At 38.8% G+C, this 13,046-nt stretch overlaps 1 long non-coding RNA gene across 5 annotated transcripts in view; it reads right to left on the bottom strand.

Annotated features, from left to right (window-relative positions):
* MBD2 (methyl-CpG binding domain protein 2) overlaps window positions 1-13,046 on the bottom strand; it is a 117,542-nt gene that overhangs the window by 28,752 nt on the left and 75,744 nt on the right. For all 5 annotated transcript variants that reach the window (XR_011379326.1, XR_011379325.1, XR_011379324.1 and 2 more), the window contains one exon: window positions 5,755-5,892. This is a non-coding gene — a long non-coding RNA (methyl-CpG binding domain protein 2). The remainder of the gene's footprint in view (window positions 1-5,754; window positions 5,893-13,046) is intronic.

The following is a 13,046-nucleotide window of genomic DNA, read 5'->3' as shown; positions in this document are numbered from 1 at the left end:
ATTTGAAAGGCAGAATCACAGACAGAGGGAGAGACAGAGAGAAAGGTCCTCCATCCGCAGCCAGGAGCCAGGAGCGTCTTCCGGGTCTCCCACACAGGTACAGGGGCCCAAGCATTTGGGCCATCCTCTACTGCTTTTCCATGTCACAGCAGAGAGCTGCATTGGAAGAGGGAGCAGCCAGGACTAGAACCAGCACACATGAGATACCGGCGCCACAGGCAAAGAATTAACCCACTGAGCCACAGCAATGGCCCAAATAATTAAAAAATAAAAAAAGAGGGGAGAGGGAGAATAGCTAAAAAAATATAAATAGCTATAAAATATAAATAGCTATTAAAAATTATAGCACACAACTTAAAAACATAGGAAAAACATCTATAATTCAATCTTTGGGAAAAATTTTTTGAAGTGCATATATGAGTATATGCTACAATCATTATACATTTAAAATGCACTTAAAATAGTAAAATAAGGGGTCAGTTCTGTGGCATAGTGGGTAAAGCCACCACCTGCAGTGCCAGCATCCCATATGGGTGCTGGTTCAAGTCCCGACTGCTCCACTTCCAATCCAGCTCTCTGTTGTAGTCTGGGAAAACCCTAGAAGACAGCCCAAGTCCTTGGGCCCTGTACCTGTGTGGGAGACCCAAAGAAGCTCTTGGCTCCCGGCTTCAGATGGGCGCAGCTCCAGTCATTGCAGCCATTTGGGGAATGAACCAGCGGAAGGAAGACCTTTCTCTCCCTCTCACTATCTGTACCTCTACCTTTCAAATAAATGAATAAAATATTTCAAAAAAAAAAAAAGGGAAAGAAATTATCAGTAAATTTTGTCTCTCCGAAATTTCTTTTTGTGATAAAGAAAGCAAATGATAACATTTTTTAAGCTTCTAACAATTAGCATTTAAGGAAACCCCAATATAAACCATTCTTAGTTCCCACAACTTCCCCCCAAAACCCTAATCTCCAAACTCATTTCTTGCTCATTCCCAAATAACAGCTTGGAAAACAAAATTCTCCCTAATTTGAATGTCCTCCCCTCCATTTGCTTTTCAAATCCCACTTGATTTTTTTAAAGATTTATTTATTTATTTGAAAGGCAGAGTTACAGGGAGGAGAGGGGGAAGAGAAAGACATCTTCCACTCCCCAGATGGCCACAACAGCCAGGGATGGACCAGGCTGAAGCTAAGAGCCAGGAGCTTCATTCCAGTCTCCCAGGTTGGTGCAGGGGCCCAAGCCCTTGGGTCATCCTCCACTGCTTTCCCAGGCAGGGAGCTGGATCAGAAGTGGAACAGCTGGGACTTGAGCCAGCACTGACATAGGATGCCAGTATTGCAAGGGGCAAGCTCTACCTACCACACCACAGTGCTGGCCCCAATCCCACTTAACTTTAAAAGACTAACTTAGTGAGGCATCTCACATCTCTACTAATGATGTCCCGTGACCTCCTGGTCATAGTAAGTTCGCCCTTCTTAAACACCTTTAGCATCTGTCAGGAGCATTTATCTGATACTTTGCAGGTGGCACCTTCCCAACTTATCCAAGTGATGTTTAAAGTAGTATAGAGCACGCATGCCAGCTATTTTCTCTGCCCTGGCAGTCAATTGTTTCGTTTAGTCCCTCTCCGGGACTCTGCGCTTCAGCTTATCTACTCCTCAATCACAAAAACTTTATTATAAGGAGACTATACGGGAAATAACTGTCAGAGGCCAGGAAGAAGTAAATTTTGCTGGAATGCCTGGAATGAATTGTTTATTTTCTAGGTTTACAACAACTGGAAATAAAATATTTTACAAACTTTTTACATACAATGTCTTTAAAGTACACATCTTTTAAAATTTTATCTTTCATCTGGTAACTTCTAACTAAAAACAAACTTATGAAAGTTTCATATCCTTTGAAAGAAGAATGAACAAAACAAAATAAAGGAAAAAAAATTCCAAGATCAAATAGATGATTCAAGTATGTCACTTCATTGGCTTTAATATTCACTCCTACTTAAAAAAAAAAAAAGTGAATACTCTGGTAGAAATTTAATTAATATTCAGACTACCAAAAACCTATTGGCTTCCTACATTCTAATAATTACAAGGAAAAAACAGCTGAAAGGTGAAGTTCTTCTGTTTGAGGATAAAAGAGAGAAAGAAACAATCAAGAGACCAGAAAGCATAAAGATGACAGAAAGAAAGAAATAAGAAACAGAAATTGAGTTCTTCGTATACTGAAAAAGGTAAGCTAGGGAAGATGCTTACAGCAAAATCACAGTTCAACTGGACTGAAGACAAAACAAAAATCCTGGGGCAGGTTTTATGTACAGAACTGAATAAGGACATTGTAAGATCTTACTCTTTGGGATAACAGTTGCTAGAGTTCCCACTAACCCATTCCAGGTTTCTTTTCACTCTAATGAAGACAAGCACTCACTCGTGAAATATGCTTGAAACTATATGTAAAAATGACTGGCTACTTACTTCACCATAACTGGGTCTTACAGATTCCATCTCTACCTTATAATTTTAAACACAGGTAGAATTCACTGCTGAATTTTGTTTAATGCATTTCCCATTTCATACTCTAATTTGCACTTTTAAAGCTAAAGCATTTTGAAGAAATCTGTACAAATTGGACCACCATACAATGATCTGGACACTGGATGTTTGTTATGTAAGAAAGAATTATTAATTTTCACAATTATTTCTCATCAAAATTAATCACTTCAAATCTACTCAAAGTAGAGACAGGGTCAAGATCCAGAAGCCTAACTCTAGTTCTAATCCTCAAAATTCAACCATCAAAAAGGAGTTATCATTCTACTAGCTTAAATATCTGGTTGAAAAATATTAACATGGTTAAAGAATAAAACCACTTATATATACAGAAACCTCAAGAAGAGGAATCTGATTGTCTAATTCATCTACTTTATGATAAAAATATCTTCACCAAAAGGCATATTTAGCAATTGATATTATCAACCTAGTTCAATGAACTTAAGTAATGGGTAGTAATACAAGAACCATCATTTTTGCACATGTTATTTGCCAACTACTTCCTCAATAACAATGCCTAACCACAGGCATCATCTGCCCTTAATTAAAACCAGGGATCAAGGCTGTGGCATAGTAGGTAAAGCCGCCGCCTACAGTGCCAACATCCTATATGGGTGCTGGTTCCAATCCCAGCTGCTCCTCTTCCGATCCAGCTCCCTGCTATGGCCTGGGAAAGCAACAGAAGATGGCCTAAGTCCTTGGGCTCCTGCACCTGTATGGGAGACCTAGAAGAGTCTCCTGGCTCCAGGTTTGGATCAGCGCAGCTCCAGCCATTGTGGCCATCTGGGGAGTGAACCAGCGGATGAAAGACCTCTCTCCCTCTCTGCCTCTGCTTTTCTGAAACTCTGGCTTTCAGATAAACAAATAAATATTTTTAAAAAATAAAACCAGTATCTTTCCTTTACTAACAAACCTGAATATGAACTGAAATGGTACAGATGACATATCATGATTCCAAAAATATGAAAATTATCTTTTCTGTTTTCTTTTTATAGTTGCTCAACGTTTAGTCCTAACGTTTGGAGTCCTACAGGTGACAACAGTAGTCAAACATTACCTCAATTCTCATACTGAAGATAAAGAAGGGGGAAAAGACAACTTGTTTCTTAGTACAAACACATCCAACAACAACTGTCAGTTAACATGAGGGTAAAGTAAAAACCCAGTCCAAGCTTTTGAGAAGTAAGCCAGTGTTAACACTTCCTATCTATGCAAGCCACAAAGAAGATAAAACCCTCATAAAGAGCTGGGTTAAAATGACAGAGCTTTTTTCTAGGGAGATGGAGGGGATAGGATTTAGTTTTTTGATACATGCTTTTCATTTGAGAATAACAAAGTTTATTTTAAAATAAAAAAAAAGGAGGAAAACATAAGCCTATTTGGCATACCAAAGAATGAGAAGTTTGGCTACTTTAACTTTAAAATTCTATGTTTTCAGTATCTCTACAACCAGATAAATATCCAGGAAATATAATTACTACACTATTTAAAATCTGTGACTTAATTTGTACAGAAAACAATTGTTACAGTTAAAATGACCAAAATTTGCCAATCAATTGGTCTTCAAACAAAACACTGAGGTTTATAGACTACGTTGAGAATGATTTGACAAAGAAAAGATGAGGACAAATCTCTTCAGTGCTATCCACTCTCAGTAAGACTCCTCCAATGTTCAGTGTGGAACAATGTTCCTGAAGATCACGCTTCATTGTTTGGGATTTTGAAGTAAGCTATTTTACCCAATTGTACACTTTCAAAAATTTCAGTTAACAAGTCTTTCTGAGAAAATGATTTTCAAATCACCAAAAAGCCAAATGGCAAGATGTTCAAGACTTTAGACAGTATCTGAGAAAGAACCCAACCAGGGAAGGCTTTATCAAGGTGAGCCAAGGTTAGAACGGCAGAACTTCTTCCCTGCTGTAATGAATATGCTAAAACTGGCAGTTTGGTGACTATTACTGGGTACAGCAGTAAACAGAGGGGGAAAGCCTCACACAGAAAGCTGAATGGCCCAGAGAAAACCTACGTGGTGACAAGAACCTAAAGGCACATGCAGGTACGCATCTTTTATATTGGATGTGATACACTTACATGGCCCCTGTTGAATCTCTTGGGGACCAACAGTAAAGCAAGTTTAGAACTTCAAATCTTGAGACATCTATAGCAAGATGCGGATCCAATGTGGCTCCAAATATCTTCTGTTTTCCTGGCTCACCTGAAGAGGAAAAAACACTACAGAGGATGTGGGAACTGAATATCTTTATGTAGTTTCTTCTAGAGCAACTGTCTGAAAGTTTTGGCCCAATCCTTTACGAAGTCTGGAGATGAGATACTTGAAAGACTAGTGAAAACCAAAATTCAAATGAAAAGGTGGAGTGAGACCCTAAAAAGGGGTTGTAAGAGCAAGATAATCTTCCTAGGTAAATCCGTGTTTCTAACCCTTGGTTGGGAGCAGGCAGAGAAAGGAGAGGAAAAAAATGCACAGACATTGCTCCCTCCACTCCATAATTCCAATTGTTACTAAAAATTCACAAAGTACCTAAACTTTCTTGCCACAATTAGGGAATGAATCAGCAAGATTGCTTGGAAGGTTTAAGCGTTTTCTCACCTGTCCCTCCCCTGGATATATGGCATTTTAAGCGACGGGGAGGCCTTTCAGATAATTCTTTTTTTCCTAAGAAAAGATTCCGGTGGAATACAGCTTAAAGCAATAAAGAAAGAGGAAAATAAATTTATTTTATACAAAAATGGAAGTCACAGGACAACATACCATATTGACAAAGTTTTATCTAACTGTTTTTCAAAAGGGGCAGGGCAGATTTCATGAAATAAAATATCAGAACAAAAAAGTAGTTTCCAAGTCAAAGAAAATATCATTAAATTAAATAACACAACCTGCATGCTTCATTCCTCTATAAAATATTATTCCTGGAAAGGTAAGCTTTAAAAAACTAAGTTTAGCAGAACCAAGTCTGATATATATTACCACACAAAAACATTAAAAAGTACTCCATAATAATACTCATTTTTGTTTGACTTCTTAAATTTTTCCTTAAAATAGTCTACCTAAATTTTGCATTATTTTAGTTATTTTCCAACACTCACGTAATGGCAGAACTAAAACCAATTTTCTTCCCAAGTACATTCCACTTCAACCAGAATTTACTCGAAGTTTTTGAAAAATAAGAATGGAGAATAAAATTACATCCTTACCTGACGTGGCTGTTCATTCATTCGCTGTGGGTCTGATTTCACCTTATTACTAGGATGATTTGTGACTTTGGTTACTGGTTGTTTGAAAATTGATGCTGTTTGTCGAATTGGCAACGTTGTATTCAAATCTGGTTTACCCTGTGAATATAAGTGTTTCCATTAATATTACATATACAAGCAATTAGATGAAGCCTGTTTTATTAATTCACTGTTATTTAAATGATTATTCCAAAATTGTATCTTTGCATGATAAATCCCCCCAAAGCACATTTAAGACATTATGTAAGACATAACTGAAGTTGTCTCATAATAAATGAAAACTTTCATATACTTCTAAATGTAAGAAAATTCTCCACATAAAATTTATAATTAAGAGCAAAGTACTAAGGATTTTTAACTGTACAAATACAGTTTTTTAAATTTACTTGCATGCATTTCATAAATACAACTTTAGAAACATAGTAATTCTTCCCACCGTACCCACCCTTCCATCCACACTCCTACTCCCTTTCCTCTTCCCTCTCCTGTTCCCAGTTTTGGTTTTTACTAAAATCTATTTTCATTTAACTTTACACAAAGAATATTAACTCTATTCTAGGTAAAGAAAGAAAAAAAACTAAAAACAAAAAAATATAAAAAGAACAAAAGCTGTTCCTCAACAGTTCAGACAAGGGCTGTTCAAAGTCATTGCACCTGGATGGTAATTTCACTTTTTTTTTTTTTTAAGAAACTTAATTATCCTTAAAGAACCCAAGAACCCAAGAATGACATATCTTTTGGGAGCACTTAGACACAGCTATAATTTCTGTGACATAAGAATATCCTCCACTTAATACACTAAGAGAAGTAATTCTTTAAGAACAAGTTTTATTATTAAGTCTCATAATACAACTCTTTGAGGACAGAGGTCCTGCATGGGAAGTTAGCGCACAGTGACTCCTGTCATTTACTTAACAATTAACACTCTTTCGTATGATCACCCGAAGCTCTTGACATGAACAAATACATCTAAGATTGATTTATACAAAAGGAAGGAGAACTTCAGGATAGCAATTACTCCTGCGTCCAGAGAATGTAGGGAAACTGGCATAGTTAAAATATGCACGCCTGATCAGCAGTTAGGAGATTGAGCTTATACAAAACCACCTAAAAGTTCATCTTCACTTCTATATAAAAAGAACTGGCAATAGAAGCTCTAATTCCAGCAAATGGAACTCAATGTAGAAAAATACGACAAACTTATGACAAACTAAGATCATATTGAGCATGTCTAATCCAAAATTACTAAAAAACTTTCTGAGTGAGGACATGAGGCCACAAGAGGAAAATTCTACACCTGACTTCAGGTGACACGCGATAGTCAAATACAAGCACACTGAAAATAATGCATAAAATTACCCTCAGGCCATATGTATAAAGTGTGTATGTAGCAGCTGGCGTTGTGGCTTAGCGAGTTAAGCCTGCAATCCCAACATGCCACGGGGGTGCCGGTTTGAGTCCTGGCTGCTCCACTTCTGATCCACCTCCCTGCAATGTGCCTGGGAAAGCACTGGAGGATGGCCTACATCTTTGGGCCCCAGCGCCCACATGGGAGACAGGGAAGAAGCTCCTGGCCCCATTTAGGGGATGAATCAGCAGATGGAGGATCTCCATTTCCTTCTGTCACTGGTTTTCAAATAAAATAAATAATAAATAAATATTTAATATTAATAAAAAAGTACCAGCAGGGCTCAGAATGGGCCAAGTCCTTTAATTCCTCTGGACCCATGAAGAAAGCTGAAAACCGGGCTTGTGACACCCCTTGGGCCGCCTCCCTCCGCAGGGAAAATGTAGCGCATCTCCCCGGGACTGCACGGTGGAGGTGGGGGGGCAGCGCTGAGCGCACCTGCAGGGACGCAGCCCTGGCCCCACCTCCCCTTTCCCACACTGACTGAGGTCCACCGACCAACTCAGCACCGGACACCGGTGTCTCGCCCCTTACACGGAGAGGCAGTGGCTAACTCATCCTCCGTCACCCTCCCGCCCTTGTCGCACCTCTGCTGACCGGAAACGGAGCCGGGACTGACGCATGCAGGAATCCGGGGGAACTAGGCTCCCGGGCTGCCTTTCACGCCCGAGACTGCTGGGTGCCCCCGCCCCAGACTCCTGTGCAGAACCCCGTTGCCAATTTGACATAAAGAGTTAAAAGCAAACACGCTAATGTTACAAGATTAAAGCTATTAATGTATTTGGAATATTCCTTTCCAATATAAAAAAACTAAGTTCTTTGTGTCACAAAAATAAAGCTGCCAAAAACATTTTAATACATGTTTAGAACCAAAAATTTCCAATCTTTGCTAAATCTTCTCAGCACACACATCTTCAAACCAAAATTTAATGAATTTTATTAATGCATCTTATGTTGAAAATAGTTAATATTTTAATCATTTGAAAGTCAGAGCTACAGAGAGAGGAGAGACAGACACACACAGAGAGAGAGAGAGAGAGAGAGAGAGAGAGAGAGAGAGGTCTTCTACCCGCTGGTTCACTCCCCAAACAGCCGCAACGACTGGAGCTACACTGATGCAAAGCCGGGATCCAGGAGCTTCTTCCTGGTCTCCCACGCTGGTGCAGGGGCCCAAGGACTTGGGCCATCTTCTACTGCTTTCCCAGGCCATAGCAGAGAGCTGGATCGGAAGAGGAGCAGCTGGGTCTCCAAACGAGTCCATATGGGATGCCGGCACCCCAAGCCAGGGCATTAACCTGCTGTGCCACAGCGCCAGCCCCGAAAATAGTTAATTTTTTGAAACTCCATTATATTTCCCTAGCTGTTGGGAAGAATATATATCTTAGTTTTGAAATGTTTACTTCATCTCTTCAGGGTAAGTACCTGAGGTGGCTCTCTGTATACTCACCAAGTCCAATATGCAATATAAAGTAATTCTTAGAAACAGAAAATCAAACATGAAAAAAACAAATTTCCTCCTGAAAAGGTTAAACAGGGGTACTATAGGTGAGCATTAAATCTGAATCTGAATTTTCAAGGGAACTGGGAAAAAGAGGAACCTTAAATGATATGGATAGCATGGTCAGAGACAAGGAAGCACACCCACTCTGACGAAAACAAAAAAAAAGTTCTACTAAATCCAGAAAAAATAAAGGAATTCAACACAAGAAATATTAAGATTTCAAATGGTTTCTTTTTTTCAGTGACATTCCATAAAAGTCAAGAACAGAAGACTTAAAGAACAGGTCAGTGAAGGCAATTCTAAAAGTATCTAAATCAGGTTGGTCTAATTGTGCAGTCTTTCAGTGACCTAACTTGATTAAGGATAGGAAAGCGAACAAAGAATCAGTAAAGAATATGCATCATAAACCAGAGGTGTGTAATCCCACCCTCTAGATTTCTGAAAACATATATATCCAACTTGTTTGACAAGAGGAATATTTTATGTTTAATGTAAAGGATGCATTTATTTCAAGTATTTTAAATACTGATATGTTAAAAAACTGTTATACCATGACAAGTGTATCTAACAGAATCTAAATATATAACCACAATCATTCACACATGAGCAAACTCTTCGATAGTCACGTATTTTATGGGATTCTTTTTATCCTTTTGAATAATTCCATTTTCTATTTTAAACTGGAGAATGTTTAATTAACTATCTAGATATCATGAAATTGTTTTAAATTTCCTGTGACCATAAAGTTCTTAGAGGTACAGTAATAAATTTCTTCTGGTGCACTGCCATTACTATATAACTGACCAAAATGGCATGATAATTTTAATATAATTAAGCATAAAATATAAATTTTATTAGCTATATTTGGCTTGATAAAAAGAATCTTAGAATATAACTATGCTCTTGGGTCAGTATTTTTAATTGTCAAACTATGACAAAATTTAGCATTAATCCTATTTTTCATTTTTTATAACTGTAAAGAAATTTTGCTCACATAAGTGTATAAATAAAACTATGTCACTCTGTTCCCAGAGCTTTTTGAGTTATATGTCAAAACATCACATAGTGTACCATTAAAACTTTTATTTAGTAATCAGTTCTCTAAATTTTGTTGCAAGTAAAGCACTGTGCTTGTGGAAATAATTGACTCTTACTGAGTCATTCACTTTCTGAACCCAGCACTTCAAACTGTCCTTTTATTGGAAATCAAACATTTTGTACTATGGTAATATTGCAGACAAGTGAGAAATGTGTCCCATAAAGGATGACCATTGACTATAAAGGAGAATGAGAGAGGGAGGGTTGGAAATAACAAGAACCTCTCTCAGGTACATTTTCAGATCAACTGAGGATTTCAAAACAGATTCCTTTCGAAACAGACCATGTCTAATATGCCAGGTAAAGTCTTCACATAGCATAGTCTATGCCAGGGACTTACACTGTCTTTTCCAAATATTCCTCTTCTCGGTTTTTAAAATAAAGCTATATGGCATCCAAAACACAGAGAGTACAAATGCTGGTGAGGATGTGGACAAAGGGGCACACCAATGCACTGTTGGTAGGAATGTAGATTAATGCAGCCACTGTGGAAAACGGTATGAAGTTTCTTTAAAAACTAGAAATAGACTGGTCATATGATCCAGCAATCCCTCTACTGGACATGTATCCAAAAGACTTGAAGACAATATATCAAAGAGATACCTGCACCATGTTTATAAGCAACACTATTTACAACAGACAAAACCTGCAATCAGCCAAGGTGTCCATCAGCAGATGAATAAAAAAATTGTGGTATATATGCAAAATGGAATACTATTCATCTGTAAAAAATTACAAAATGGATGGAACCAGAGGGCATGATGTTGAGTGAAATAAGCTGGACCCAGAAAGACAAATATTGCATGTTCTCCCTAACATGTGGGAGCTAAAATTTATAAACACAAGAAGAAGAAAGTCCGTGTGTATCAATATTTCTGTAAATCTAGGGTTTTTTTAGAATGCATTTATTCTATGGTTCCCATAACTGTTTTAAAAGATTTATCTACTTGAAATGAAAAGATAGAGAAGAGGGGGACAGAGAGAAAACAAGACAAAGAGCACACTTCCATCCACAGGTTCACTCCCCAATGGCAGCAACAGCCAGGGCTCGCCAGGAGCCAGGAACTTCCTCTAGGTCTTCTACGTGGGTACAGGGGCCAAAGCACCTGGGCCATCCTCTGCTGCTTTCCCAGGAGCAGTGGCAGAGAGCTAGATCAGAAGTGGAGCAGGGGCCAGCGCTGTGACGCTGGTTCGAGTCCTGGCTGCTCCACTTCTGATCCAGCTCTCTGCTATGGCCTGGGAAACAGCAGAAGACAGAACAAGCCCTTGGGCCCTGCACCCACGTGGGAGACCTGGAAGAAGCTCCTGGCTCCTGGCTTCGGATAAGTGCAGCTCCGGCCGTAGCGGCCATTTGGGGGGTGAACCAATGGAAGGAAGACCTTTCTCTCTCTCTCCCTCACTGTCAAATAAATAAAAAATACTGCCAAGTATCACTCAAATAGCATTTTTTTAAAGATTTATTTTTTTTATTTTAAAGTCAGAGTTACACAGAAAGAGAAGGAGAGGCAGAGACAGAGATCCAAAGACCTACGCGGATCCAAAGCCAGGAGTTTCTTCTGGGTCTCTCACATGAGTGTAGGGGCCCAAGCACTTGGGCCATCTTCCACTGCTTTCCTGGGGCATAGCAGAGAGCTGGATCTGAAGTGGAACAGCTGGGACTCGAACTGGCGGCCATATGGGATGCCAGCACTGCAGGCGGTGGCTTTACTTGCTAGGCCACAGTGCCAGCTTCCCAAGTTCTCTTAGAGGAAGCTATTGTTTATGAGTTTTTTTCAGTATGTCCTCCTATGCATTTACAAACACCTATGTATTACAAACATCTATGTGTGTATTTTTATCCCTTTCTCCATTAGACTACTCTTAAGAAGCTTGAATGGAGGTGGAAGAGAGAGGACAATGTTGAGAAGACAGTGCATGGTCAAGGAACACATTACTATTGTTTTTTTCCTTTAACTATGAAAGAGACCAATGTGGAAGAAACCATAGAGGCAAGGAGGTTTCTTACCTGAGTCCATGCCTCAGGATGACTTTCAGGAACATTTGAATTGTGTCTGATATTTTCTGTTTTTCTAAAAAAAAGCCTGTTTACATCAAATTCTGGAAATGGGCAGATTCTGGGTCTCTTGAAAATAGATTTGATGGGATTGTGGAGCTTGACAGAGAAGACTCTGGTGAGTCCTTGATTTGTCGTTTGTATAGGTTGAATGCTATTTATGGAGATCACCATAGGAAAATAATTTACATGAGTATATAAAACCAATTCAGTTTTGAATGTGCAAAATTTGAAGTACCTTTTAAACATCCAAATGGAGATGTCATCTATGCAGTGGGTAAAATTATTAGCTCAAAGATAGTATTGCAAATAATGAAACTGGAGGAGTACCCGGATACAGGAAAGGAGTTGGGACCAACCCTTTAGAAAATCTAATAATTAGCATTTGGTTAAAGTGGAAAGACTCGGCAAAGGAGACTGAGAAAGAATCGGAGGTACGGTAGGAGAGACTTGGGAGAAGAGAAAAGTTTCAAAAAAGGAGAGTGACCAGTTATTGTTTGCTGCTGGAAGGTTACCTACCTGGAGGAAAACTGAAATTTTCATTGAATTTGGCGTCATAAGTTATTGATAACCCTGACAATACTTTCAGTAGAAACAGAAGCCAGATTGGGTTGAAAAGTGAATGAGAGTTAAAATTGGTCCATGTGGACAATATTCAGTAAATTTTCTTTGGTAGTAGGGAGAATCAGTAGATGTTAGATGAAAGTGATCGTGGTTTAATCTCTTCCATTTAGAGGAGTGGATCAGTGAAAGAATTTAATAGTATAAGTACAAAAACCATAGAGGACAATTAAGTTAGATGTTTTGGCAATGTAATGATGGTGGATCATGGAACTCTTGCTGGTGAGGAAGGATTGTGAATGAGGTTAAGGAACAGTGAGAAGATAGACTGAAAATGGACAGATCTTTTTGGGGTCAAAAATGCGAAGGCAGTGCTGAAAGTGAGCTGCAGGAGTATGAAGTGGAAATTGAGGAATTGATATTCTACTAAGATATTGGGGATGGTGTAGTTGGTTGACAAGCCTGCGATCACAATGTTAGGTTGGTGAGAGTTGGGAAGATAAATAGATCCAAGAACTTAGGATGTTGAGTGAGTTATCCACATGAGTATTGAGGTCTCCATGAATGAGGACCCAGATGCGATGGAGATGACTGAAACAAAAACCAGTGTCCAATGAATTAAAGAGAAATGC

The sequence above is a fragment of the Oryctolagus cuniculus genome, chromosome 10 (genome assembly GCF_964237555.1).
Source record: "Oryctolagus cuniculus chromosome 10, mOryCun1.1, whole genome shotgun sequence".
In the NCBI taxonomy this organism is placed as follows: domain Eukaryota; kingdom Metazoa; phylum Chordata; class Mammalia; order Lagomorpha; family Leporidae; genus Oryctolagus; species Oryctolagus cuniculus.
This window is presented reverse-complemented; position numbering and strand designations above follow the sequence as displayed.